Raw genomic sequence first — 12,064 nt, 5'->3', positions numbered from 1 at the left:
ACAGTTGTTGAGATATAAATATGAAACCAAGATAGTTCATGCACCCTACCATACCCCCTTACGGCACTATATAGCATGCACCATGAAAAAAATTTCCTCCCTTTACGGCAAATCTGATGGTATTATGTGACCGAACATTTTTCCATAAATAAAGAACGGCCATTTCCGTAGAACGGACAGCCGCAAAATGGAGACTGTAATGCAACATACGAGTGCTTTCATATCGAGAAAACGGAAGACTCTGTATGCTGAATCTGTACTATCCCTGTTAAAGTACAGCTGCTTCCCGTATATTTCATCTTACAAAGAATAGTCATTGTTTGGAATATTTACCATCGGGGACAAAATTGCCCAGGATGCGCGAGCGTCGACCGAAAAAGCCGCGCTAACATCTTCGTTAGGATGTGCATACGTGACCCACTGTTTAAAGCGTTCTTGAATGCAGAGACGCAATTTGGTCGACGCTTGCACTTCCAGGGCACTTTTGTCCATAATAGTACATACCCTTTAATGCAGATGTCATGAAGGCAGCTCATAGCCAAAGCAGCAGGTCACCATTGAGAAAATTGTCTTGCCAACACACTGACATAGTTGAAAAGATAAAACACTTGGTACTTTGCGATATGAATGCATGGTAAAATATATTTAAAAAATGTGCAAGAGGTCAGTCCAAGTTCTTTAGATCACAGAAGCAACTTTATTTTCTTCAATCACTCGTCTTGCACTTTTTGCTGGTGAAAGTTGTTTATGACCTCAAACGCCTTGCAAGGATAAACTTGCTGCTGTTAGGAGAAACAAACAGTATTCGTGAATTTCCAGCCTAAAGAAAGCGGCAAAAAAGAATTATCACAGAACACAACGAAGCAATAACTTCTGTGTTAGGAAAAAACGTACGTAGACCAACATTGTTGGAACATGGGATGTTGCTGTAGCCGACATTTCAACAAAGGCGCTTGTCATCAGGGTAGCGAATGTGTTTCTTGGCAGCGTCTTCTTTTGCATAGGTCAATGGCCCCAACCCTCATTGGGGGAGAAGAAGCTGGTGCATATAGCAGGTCAAGAGAAGCCAAAGTGATAATATAAAGGCAGGAAAGGTGTGCTTAGTAGTGGTGATCGTGATGGAGCAGGTAGGGGCGCTGCTGTCAGTTCTCGCAAAGAGTAGGGGTGAAAAACAGAAAACGATGTACACATGTAAGCAATCATTATTCCAGAAGACTTAGTCTTCCCACAAGTCAAAATAGGAACTAAGATGAACTGTTTGCATATTTGGAAAAAAGCAACGAAGAGTTAAAAAAAAAGAAATTTTTTATCAGGATGCATCTGGTTCAGATCAGCGTAAATTGTAAATGAAGGCACATTATGAATACACATTTTGTTGAAAGCCGATGAAGGAAAAATACATTTACCAAAGATTAAAAGATAAAGACATCAAAATTAAACTGGGTATGACCATAAAACAATAAGAACAGCCTGAGAGAAAAAAAAAAGGCATAGGCAATATGATAACGAGGTGCAAGATTGCGAAACATTGAGCACTGTTTATATTTATGACGCTGTTGATGGCTTCAAGGTTCTGTCTTCCTATGTAACCTTTGTCTTACTTGAAGAAGGAAATGGGTCATTTTTAAACAAGTCCAAGTTCAAATGCTGTTCAAAGCTTCAGCGTTTTTATAATGGAAGAAAATGTCATGGGCAGTTCTCCTGGGTGGGCATTCATTCAGCAGTAATCGCCACAGGTGTAAGCTCAAAGTTTAGTGGTCTAAATGGACCTTAGCTCCTGGTAAACAATCAGCTGCTCTTTTTTTCAACACAGATGCCTACATATTTTATATGTTACCAGGAGCGCTAGCAAACTACATTATACTTGTCACAACCAAAGTGAAGTCTGGTAACAATGAGTGAAAGGAACAAACAGCATTCCACAATACTGATTCAAGTCATCTGGAAAAGTTGCTAAAATTCGTGTACCCCCTCCTCCGCCCCACCATACAAACAATTATACACCACACTGACTCCCATGGTGCCGATCATGCTATTATAACACTAGGCATCAAGGGAGGAGAATTAAGGGATCAGAGGGAACAATTCCTTTGGTACATCAAATGTGCTTTACATTTATACTACATTCCAACTAACAAAGGACCAGCCGGTTTGTGAGATGGTGACCGATGCACACGAGAGCTCACAACATTCTTTGCAACAGAACATTGCCGATGAGGTGTTACTGCAAGCTGCTGCCAGTTTACCGGCACAAAGCTGTAATACATTTAGGACAAGTTAAAACTCTCTAATGAATTTACCTCATATGACTCAATCACAGTGCAATATTTTGCAAATAAGTGAAGTGCTATATGCCTTCCCATACAATGAAACGCCTTTCAAGAACCTGAATTCCCACCTGGGGCGTGACGAGGTTAAATGTGTGTTCTGTGCACTAGTGCGCCTGCATAGCCTAAAGCTGTGGAGGGTGCATTTAGTATCAGTTGTGAAGGTTTCTCATTTAAACTGCACACAGTAAAAATCTTCATGCAGTCTCGCAAAATACAAAACCCCTTTTTTCGTTGTTGAAAGGTAATAACACGTAGGGCCATAACACGTACACTATAATCTTCATTCCCAAAGAATGAAAGCGAAAGCACCACACGAAGTGTTATGTGCCTTCTGTCTCACATTTGCTGCCACAAATTGTTAGTGTGGGATGCTGCGGTCGGCAGAGGAACTGATTTCTGGAGCAATATAAAGTATTAAGTACTGTGATCTCAGTTCTTTCACTGCTGTTTAAGCATCATCGGGTCTTATAGTGAAAAAAATGAGGAATAAATACAACATGTATATTTCACGTTGCAACCCTCATGAGGTATTTAGTAGTCAGAATTATAAAGAATTCCAGATTTAGATCGGAAGATAGCTTTGATTCTACTGAAAGAATGACATCATATGCCAACGATTCTTGCATTTGGTGCTATATTTATTTTTATTTATTTCAGTTGGAATGTGTATGCATTGTCGGCGACATCGCTTGACATGTCTTAAATTTACAGTTTTCCCAATTTAGGCAAATTCGTATTCGCATATAACGTTGTCGATGATATCAAGAATTTACTTAGCAGGAGTATCTTTAATATTTGCAAGATACGAGGCTATTGAATGCATATTGAAGCCTGGTGTGCATGCCACACTTTAATCTCATCAGCAAGTTTCCGGAAATCATCTGCAAGGTTTCCTATGATGAATGTAAATGACGGTGAGCACGCGGGATCAACGTCGTTCCCGCCTCCTACTTTACCATCACCAGCTACGTCGCTATCACCTTCGGTTGTCGTTGTGCAACCCATGGATCCTGGAACTTTATGCGGGACAGATAGCGCCGACGTTGAAAAGTGGGGGCCATGTACGAACGGGTGAGTGGAATCAACAGATCGGACCCTACACTAGCGCCAGCGAGCCTGTTGTTCTACCTAAGTGGCACGGCAAAGGTGTGATACGAAAACCACGAAGAGGAGCTAACCAGCAGGGACCAATGCAAAGAGAAGTTGAGAGTTGTTTGGATAACGCACCTTCTCACTTAAAAAAACTTGCTGTTGTTCGGCACGCACCTTCTCACTTAAAAAAACTTGCTTATATCACGCTGATCCGCCCAAAAATTGAATATACTTCTGCTGGACCCCGATCAAGCATACATAATCAACAACATTGAATCTTTGCAAAACCGCGCTGTTCGCTTCATCTTTCCGATTATTCACGCTTCACCAGCGTCACATCGTTAAAACAACGTGCCGAGTTGGAATCACTATCACGTCGACGCCAGTTTGCTCGCCTAACCTTATTTCATAAACTTTATCACCATTCCACGCTTCACGAAGACTTCTTTTCACCACCCCCTGCAGTTTTCCCGCGCGGTGACCACGCTAACAAAGTAAAACGTATAATGTGCCGCTCTTCGCTCTACGCAAAATCATTTATTCCTCGCACAATAGAATGGAATAACCTACCATCACGCATAGCTACTGAAGTTAACCTACCATCTTTCCAAACTTTGTTGCAAGAAAACGGTTAGTGGTAGCAGATTAGATGTTACTTATGCCTGTATGCACATATTAACATATTATGCAAATTGTTCTTGTGTTTTCATGACTAAGTGCATTTACCCCTTGTTCATATCTATTTATTTTATGTGCCTTGTGTGTATGTTTATTTTATGTAGTTTTATTTCTTGTGTATATTTCATGTTTGTACCCCCTCCCCCCCCTATGTAATACCCTCATGTGAGGGCCCTTAGGGGTAATGTAAATAAATAAATAAACCAGCCGGCCGTAAAATTGCCGCAAAGCAGTAACTGGCCTCCCGTGCCAGATCCCCCACGGAGTCCTATGTCTCGTACATCCAGGACGTGCTGGCACTTTGTCGTAAAGCCCATCAAGACATGCCAGAATCTGAGAAGGTCGGGCACGTGCTTAAGGAAATTGCTCACGACGCGTTAATTCTGCTAATGTGCAAAGGCTGCTCTACAGTAGATGCTGTCATTAAAGAGTGCCGACTATTCGAGCAGGCCAAAAGCCGACGCGGCATGCAACGAATCGCCAGACTTTCCAATACTGCCGCCACGTCGACGTGTGAAGATCAACCCGCACATCAGCATCAGACGACGTGGTGCGAATCGTTCGACGTGAACTGGATGCGATGGCGCCCGCAGCTTTCTGTTAGCGTACCCCTGATGCTGCCATATTTTAGTTCCCCTCGTACCAGCTATCGTTCGCCAAGAACTTGAAAACATTGGTTTGCAGTCTGTGTGTGCTGTCGCCAATCCCAGAGCAAACGAACGCCCTTCTACTGTTTTCGCTCCACCCCGACGCTTCTCTCCGCGTTCTCCCAAACCCACTCAATGGAGAACTGCGGACGACCAGCCGATATGTTTCACCTGCCGCCGCATTGGTCATGTCGCCCGATACTGTCGCAACTCGTGGCCCTCAACACCTCGCACGCCGATCAACCTGAGTCATTTTGATGGAAACGCCCGCAATGTTTCGCCCACCACCGACTCTAACAGCGCCGACAACTCTGCTCGCAACACGTAGTACAGCCACTCACCATCACCGCGCGGGCACCAGTCTCGTTCACCGCAAACTACGTCGCCCATCATTCCGTTCGCCGCAGCCACGTCGCCATTCGTCCCCTGTGGCTTTTGGCCGCACCCTTTCGGAAAACTAGGAAATTAAGCCCTCGGAGGTGCTGCTGCATTGCCGACTACTGCAGCAAATCCTCTGTGTGTGCCCACAAGGAGAAGTGTAACTGACGTTAAAATAGACAGCGTACTCGTTGACACTGGAGCCCACGTATCTACGATGACTGCTAGCCTACGCAGACGTTTAAAAAAGGTCCTCATCCCAGCAGCTGCCCAAGTGCTTCGTGTCGCCGACGGCGGCGTGCTAGTTGTTCTTGGAATGTGCGCTGCGCGTTTAAGTATAGCCGGCCACCCTAGTTCTGTTCACTTTGCTGTGATCGACGAATGCCCTCATGACGTTGCTCTTGGATGGTACTTTTTATCCGATCATTCCGCTCTCATCAACTGCGCAACCGGCTTTCTTCAGTTGGAACTGCCGCAAGTTGCCGATGCTCCAAGCACCGCTCCACCACACTTGTGTTTGCTTCACGATGTGTGTCTGTCACCTGAAGCAGTCACTTACGTCTCTTCGACCGCAGAGCCACAGATTCCTGACAGTGAATATGTTCTTCGCCCCATCATCGACGTGCTTTTGAACCGGAACATTGCTCTTCCGCATGCGCTGGTGATGATTACTAATAAGAGCGTCGTTCTTCCGCTTCTAAATTTCAGCCTGTGCCCTCAAGTGCTTCTAGCCGGCATGTTCTTGGCCAGCGTTTCTAATACTTCCCAATTTGACATTGAAAGTCTGGATGCCGAGAGTGGTTTCTTAGTGCCAATTGCAGCTCACACCTCTGGTTCCCTAACGGACGACTTCGCGATGATGATCGCACCTAACCTCACCTCTGCACAGGGCACGGACATACGTCTTCTCCTCGAATCGTACCGCGACATCTTTGATTTTGGTGACAGGCCCTTAGCACAAACATCTGTTTTTCACCACCGTATCAACACTGCAAACACGAATCCTATTCGTCGGCGTCCCTATTGTGAATCGCATGCTGAATGTCGAGTCATCCAATCAGAAGTGGACAAAATGCTCCGCAATGGTGTCACCGAGCCATCAGCCAGTCCTTTCGCTTTGCCTGTCGTCCTTGTGAAAAGGAAAGCTGGTACCTGGCGTTTTTGCGTCGGTTATCGCCACTTAAGCAAGATTACTCGAAAAAACGTCTACGCACTCCCACGCATCGATGATGCCTTGGACTTGGATGACGCACGGAGCTAAATACATCTCGTCCATCGATCTTTGATCCGGCTGCAGCAGATTTCAGTTGATGAAATGGACCGCGAGAAGACAGTCTTCATCACGCCGCATGGTTTATATCAGTTCCAAGTGATGCCCTTTGGTCTGTGCAATGCTCCTGCGACCTTTGAACGTATGATGGACTCTCTTCTGAAAGGCTACAAATGGACCGCTTGTCTCTGTTACCTTGACGACGTTAATGTTTTTTCTCCCACGGTCGGCAGCCACCTTACCCGACTCGCTGCCATTCTTGCGGTCTTCCGAAAAGCCGGCCTCCAACTGAACTGCACGAAGTGTCAATTCGGGCGCCGTCAGATTACCGTGTTGGGACACCTCGTTGACGCATCTGGTGTCCAACCAGATCCGGAAAACGCTTGCGCCCCAGGCAGTTTCCCTGTGCCACGTTCTGCTTCTAACGTGCGCTGCTTCGAAGGCCTGTGTCCTTGCTTTCGCTGTTTTGTCAAAAACTTCGCCGACGTTGCTCAGCCTTTGACAGATCTTCTAAAGAAGAACGCGCCATTCTCTAAGGGCCTGGAGCAGGCTCACGCGTTCACCACTCTCATCGGGTTTCTGACCACCCCTACCGCACTTGCCTACTTTCATCCATCTGCACCGACCACAGTCCACACTGACGCAAGCGGCCACGGCATCGGCGCTGTTCTCGCACTACAACAGAATGGTACCGAGTGCGAGATAGCTTACGCCAGCCGCCTGCTATCACCTGCCGAGAGAAATTACGCCATCACCGAGCGGGAGTGCTTGGCTTTAGTTTGGGTTGTCGCCAAGTTCCGGCCATACTTGTACGGCCACACGTTTTAGGTCATTACAGACCATCGCGCAGTTTTCTGGTTGTCTTCCCTCCAGGACCCGAAGAAGAAGTCGTCTACGACCTGCTACGCTCTTGTGCCACTGAGCGCAAGCTGTCCACCGCTTACCACCCACAAACGAACGGTCTAACGGAACGTCTCAACCGAACAATCACAGAGATGCTGTCGATGTATGTCTTCAACGGTTACCGCGACTGGGATGCCACGCTGGCCTACGTGACGTTCGCGTACGACTCGTCCCGACGTGACACCGCAGGATATTCACCCTTTTATATTTTGTATGGTCGCGACCCCACATTGCTGTTTGACACGTGTTGCAACTTAGTACGCTCGTGAAATCATCGATCGCGCTCACATGGTACGTCAAGTCGCGCGATGTCGTTTATTAGCCTCGCAGTATGTAAAAAAAAAGAGCGTTATGACCGGTGCCATCGCAATGCTAGGTTCGCGCCTGGCGCTTGGATGCGCCTTTGGTCACGATGTCTCGGGTTGGCCTTTCCCAGAAGCTTCTCTCTCGCTACACAGGGCCTTATTAAGTCCTACGTCAAGTTAACGACCTAAATTACGAGATTTCGCCGATACAGTTTGATGCCTCCTCAAGTCCGACGCCTGTTGATGTCGTGCACTTTTCGCGGCTGAAGCCATACTTCGCTCGCAATTCTTCGCCTACCATGCACCGAAACGGCGCTTTACCACCCGGGGGCCCTATTACGGAAGGATCAAAGAAGAGAGGAAGAAGAAGATCGCCGGGACGCTGGCAGCTGCTTGTTGTTGGTGGTCAGCCATCTTAACTACTCTGACTCATTTTGTATATATATTGTAAATACACTCTTTCTATACTCCCAACATTCTCGTAACAATACCGTCTACTTATTTGACGTTTTTTGATAATGCTAAAGAAATAATTTCACACTTAAGCTGCATTGAGCTTGAGCGAGTTCTATGTTTGAAGCTGTTGATTCTTTTTCCCTTTGCCATCTTTCACCCACCTGGTTAGCTGAGTAGGTAGAAAAGCTGCAGGAGAAAGGTGGCGGCACGGAATTAAACTTGTGCCCCAGGGGACCTTTTCACGGTCACTGGAGGAACTGATTGTGGGCTTGGCTTCTGCAGTCAACTGCTGTAGCCTTGGCATCTTTCTTGAGGACCATGGTCATGTCTAAGAAACCTTGCCTCTACAGGCTGCATAAGAAGGACTATTTTCTGAGCTAAGTCTTTTTCTTAAAAGATCCCATTTAAGTTGTACTCGTAGCTTTGCGAGATAAAATTGCCGCGTGACTGGCAACTCGATGCACTGTACCTATTTTCGCGGCCTGCATTCTTGGAAAAACACTTTTATGTAGTACACAAGGAGCAACAGAAAGCTGTATCGGGAGGCTTTCATGTTGCTCTACAATTTTCTCATTGACACTTTTCATATGAATGTTTGAGAAACATATTAACTAATCAAGAGTAATTATGTAATTAGGAAAAATGCAAAAAAAATAATCTGAGTATCTCCATGCGACGGCGAACAACATTACCTTAATACTGTCTAGTTACACACCATTTACATATTTCTAAATCTTGGCTGATGGTAGTTGGGACACCGTGTAGATCAAAAAACAATATTACAATTTTCATAATCATGTTGTGCATGTTTTTGGAGGCTATGGCTGCTTCAAGTGATTCTTTCAGTAAGGTGCAAGCAGTTTTGAAGTTAAATTGTTTTGCAGCAAGGGCGTGCATTCTAGAGATTCAAGCAGCAGGTCAAGTTGTCTTCACTGTTCAGATGTTTAACTAAAAGCTGTAGAAAAAAAAAACAGGACACAACACCTAATAAACAATCCAAAATTTGAACATCTCAACTGAACAAGAAAACAGTTTTTGAAAATGCAACAAAAAGCCACCAGCTTATGTGGAGTACACCCTTACTATGTACTCCAAGTCAAGAAGTTCTTACCGCAATGCTTGGGCACCATATGCACCTAACAATAAACAACTTTCAGCAGAGCATTAACACCACTAAATGAATTCGGCTCTGAAGATTCTCTATCTGGAATCCTCGTCAACTTATTCCGGCATTTAATGTGTTGACCTCATTCGTATTCTGAAAAGCCGGCTCTCAGAAAGCAAGCTCGCAGTCACAATTTCTCAAAAGGCAACATCAGATTAAGTCTCAAGATAGGTTCGACTAACCCGCTTGCGGAAAAAGGTATTCATTATCCGAATATTATTCTGTTCTGCAAACTCTACTAATAAATCTCCTCTGCTATTCCTAGAGCCTATGCCATATTCCCCCACCGCCTTTTCTCCAGCCTGTTTCTTGCCTACCTTGGCATTAAAGTGACCCACTAGTATAGTGTATTTAGTTTTCACTCTACCCATCGCCGATTCCACGTCTTCATAGAAGCCTTCGACTTCCTGGTCATCGTGACTGTATGTAGGGGCGTAGACCTGTACAATCTTCATTTTGTACCTCTTATTAAGTTTTACAACAAGACCTGCCACCCTCTCAATAATGCTATAGAATTCCTGTATGTTACCAGCTATTTCCTTATTAATCAGGAATCCGACTCCTCGTTTTCGTCTCTGCGCTAAGCCCCGGTAGCACAGTACGTGCCCGCTTTTTAGCACTGTATATGCTTCTTTTGTCCTCCTAACCTCACTGAGCCCTATTATATCCCATTTACTACCCTCTAATTCCTCCAATAGCACTGCTAGACTGGCCTCACTACATAACGTTCTAACGTTAAACGTTGCCAGGTTCAGCTTCCAATGGTGGCCTGTCCGGCCTGTCTGTTCGCGGCAGCAGTATTACCCCTAAATTGGATTATGGGGCTGTACGTGCCAAAACCGCACTCGGATTATGAGGCACGCCGCAGTGGTGGACTCCGGATTAATTTTGACACCGCGATGTTCTTTAACGTGTCCCAAAATCTAAGTGTACGTGCGTTTTCTATTTCCCCCCCGTCGAAATACGGCGGTCGCGATTGGGATCCAATCCACGACCTCTAGCAATGCCATAGCCGCAAAGGTAACGCGGCGGGCACGGAAGTGTTGATTTGACGGTCGATCGCTTCCGTAGTGTCTACTGGACACTGCGGGGCGCATTAATTAATGCGGCGCTGATGCTGCACGCACTGCGTAAGTTGCCCGCTTGACATATTTGCGTGGCGTTTATTTCTCCAGAAATAGCAGCAACGTTCTGTACCGTACCTTGAACTTAAGGTTATCCTGTTTCCCCGAAACCGCTGTCGTATAGTAGTGGGTGTCCTTGCCTTTTCACGTCACCTCCCCCCCCTCCCCCTCTCTTGTACGAAAACTGCCTCTTCTCTTCACTCTCCTGCTTCTCTTCTCCTTCTTCGCCTCTTCTTCTTTCTACAGTTGTACCTGCATCCCCTCTGGCCTCACACGTTAGTAGAAAGAGAAGCGCCGCAGTTTTTGCAATGCTTCTGAGGGAAGTCACGGATAATTACAGCTGTCAAGCGGCTAATTGGCGACGGCCAGGGAGCTCCAGATGGCATTGTGCGCATTCGACGCGGTGGGGTGAAAACTAGTTCCTCCTGTCGCCGTTCCTCTCTGAGTCGCACCTGTCATGCACGCTCTGAACCATCCCCCACCGAAGCGATGGCCGCGCCAGCAGCAACCACAGCAGCCCACAACATCATCATCATCAGCTGCAGCAGCCTGTTTTATGTCCACTGCAGGACGAAGGCCTCTCCCTGCGATCTCCAATTACCCCTGTCTTGCGCCAACGAATTGTAAATAGCGCCCGCGAATTTCTTAATTTCATGGCTTCACCTAGTCTTCTGGTACCCATTCTGTAACCCTAATTGTCCAACGGTTATCTAACCAGTACATTACACGACCTGCCCAGCTCCGTTTTTTCCTCTTGATGTCAGTTAGAATATCGTCGATACCCGTTTTCTCTCTGATACAAAACGCTCTCTTTCTATCTCTTGACGTTATGCCTAGCAATCTTCGTTCCATCCCTCTTTGCGTTGTCCTTAACTGATTCTCAAGCTTCTTTGCCAGTCTCCAAGTCTCTCGAAGGAAGAGGCAAAGAAAGCTTCGCTTTAAAAGGCATGAACACGTCAAGGTTCCAAACTCGCAAGTAAAGGTATGTTGTACACGAGTCCGTAGGCACTAACTACGGCAGCCCACAGCACCTATTATTAAGAAGTCATCGCGAAAACCTATCATCAATAAAATGCGCGTGCACTGAGCGGCGAGCCTGAGATTTCTGCGTTCTCACTTAAAGTTACGCTCCGCAGTGAGATCGCTACCCCTAAAATGGTTCAGTCGAGTTGAAAGTCCTTGGCTCATATTCACCCACGCAAAAAGGAGTTCTTATGCAAACTCTGTTCACAAGAGCACATTCAAGCCAGTTGTGGTGCTCGATGTATTATTAACGACGCTGGCCAGCCAATGACGAAAGAGCAATTACAAATAAAAATATTTTTGAATTCAACCCATTATTCTGAAAAATGTCGCTTTAGACTACTCACTTAAGCAACATAGCATTGAGAAGAAACCGTGCGCCGTTCACTCCGTTCTAACAGATGTGAAGTGCAGAAATGCTTTCGTCAAGCCCCCCCCCCCCTTTTCATGTTTCTCATCCCGAATTTCGCCGCTTGGCGCTGGTCTTACGTCATGAACTTAGACCAACTGGCCCCAAGTCACCACCCGAAAGGGAGTACTTCCTTTAACAGCACTTCGCATGTGTTTTATCGATTTGTCTATGCTTTCGTGTTCACGTTACGTCGGCCTAGACCCTAAAGCTGGGTTCTTTTGCGATTCTTCGCGAGGACAAGGGGTAGTCCCATGGGGAAGGCAGCTTTGCGAGTGCGCGCC

Source organism: Dermacentor albipictus, chromosome 1 (assembly GCF_038994185.2).
Source record: "Dermacentor albipictus isolate Rhodes 1998 colony chromosome 1, USDA_Dalb.pri_finalv2, whole genome shotgun sequence".
Taxonomy (NCBI): Eukaryota; Metazoa; Arthropoda; class Arachnida; order Ixodida; family Ixodidae; genus Dermacentor; species Dermacentor albipictus.
Note: the sequence above shows the minus strand (reverse complement) of the source record.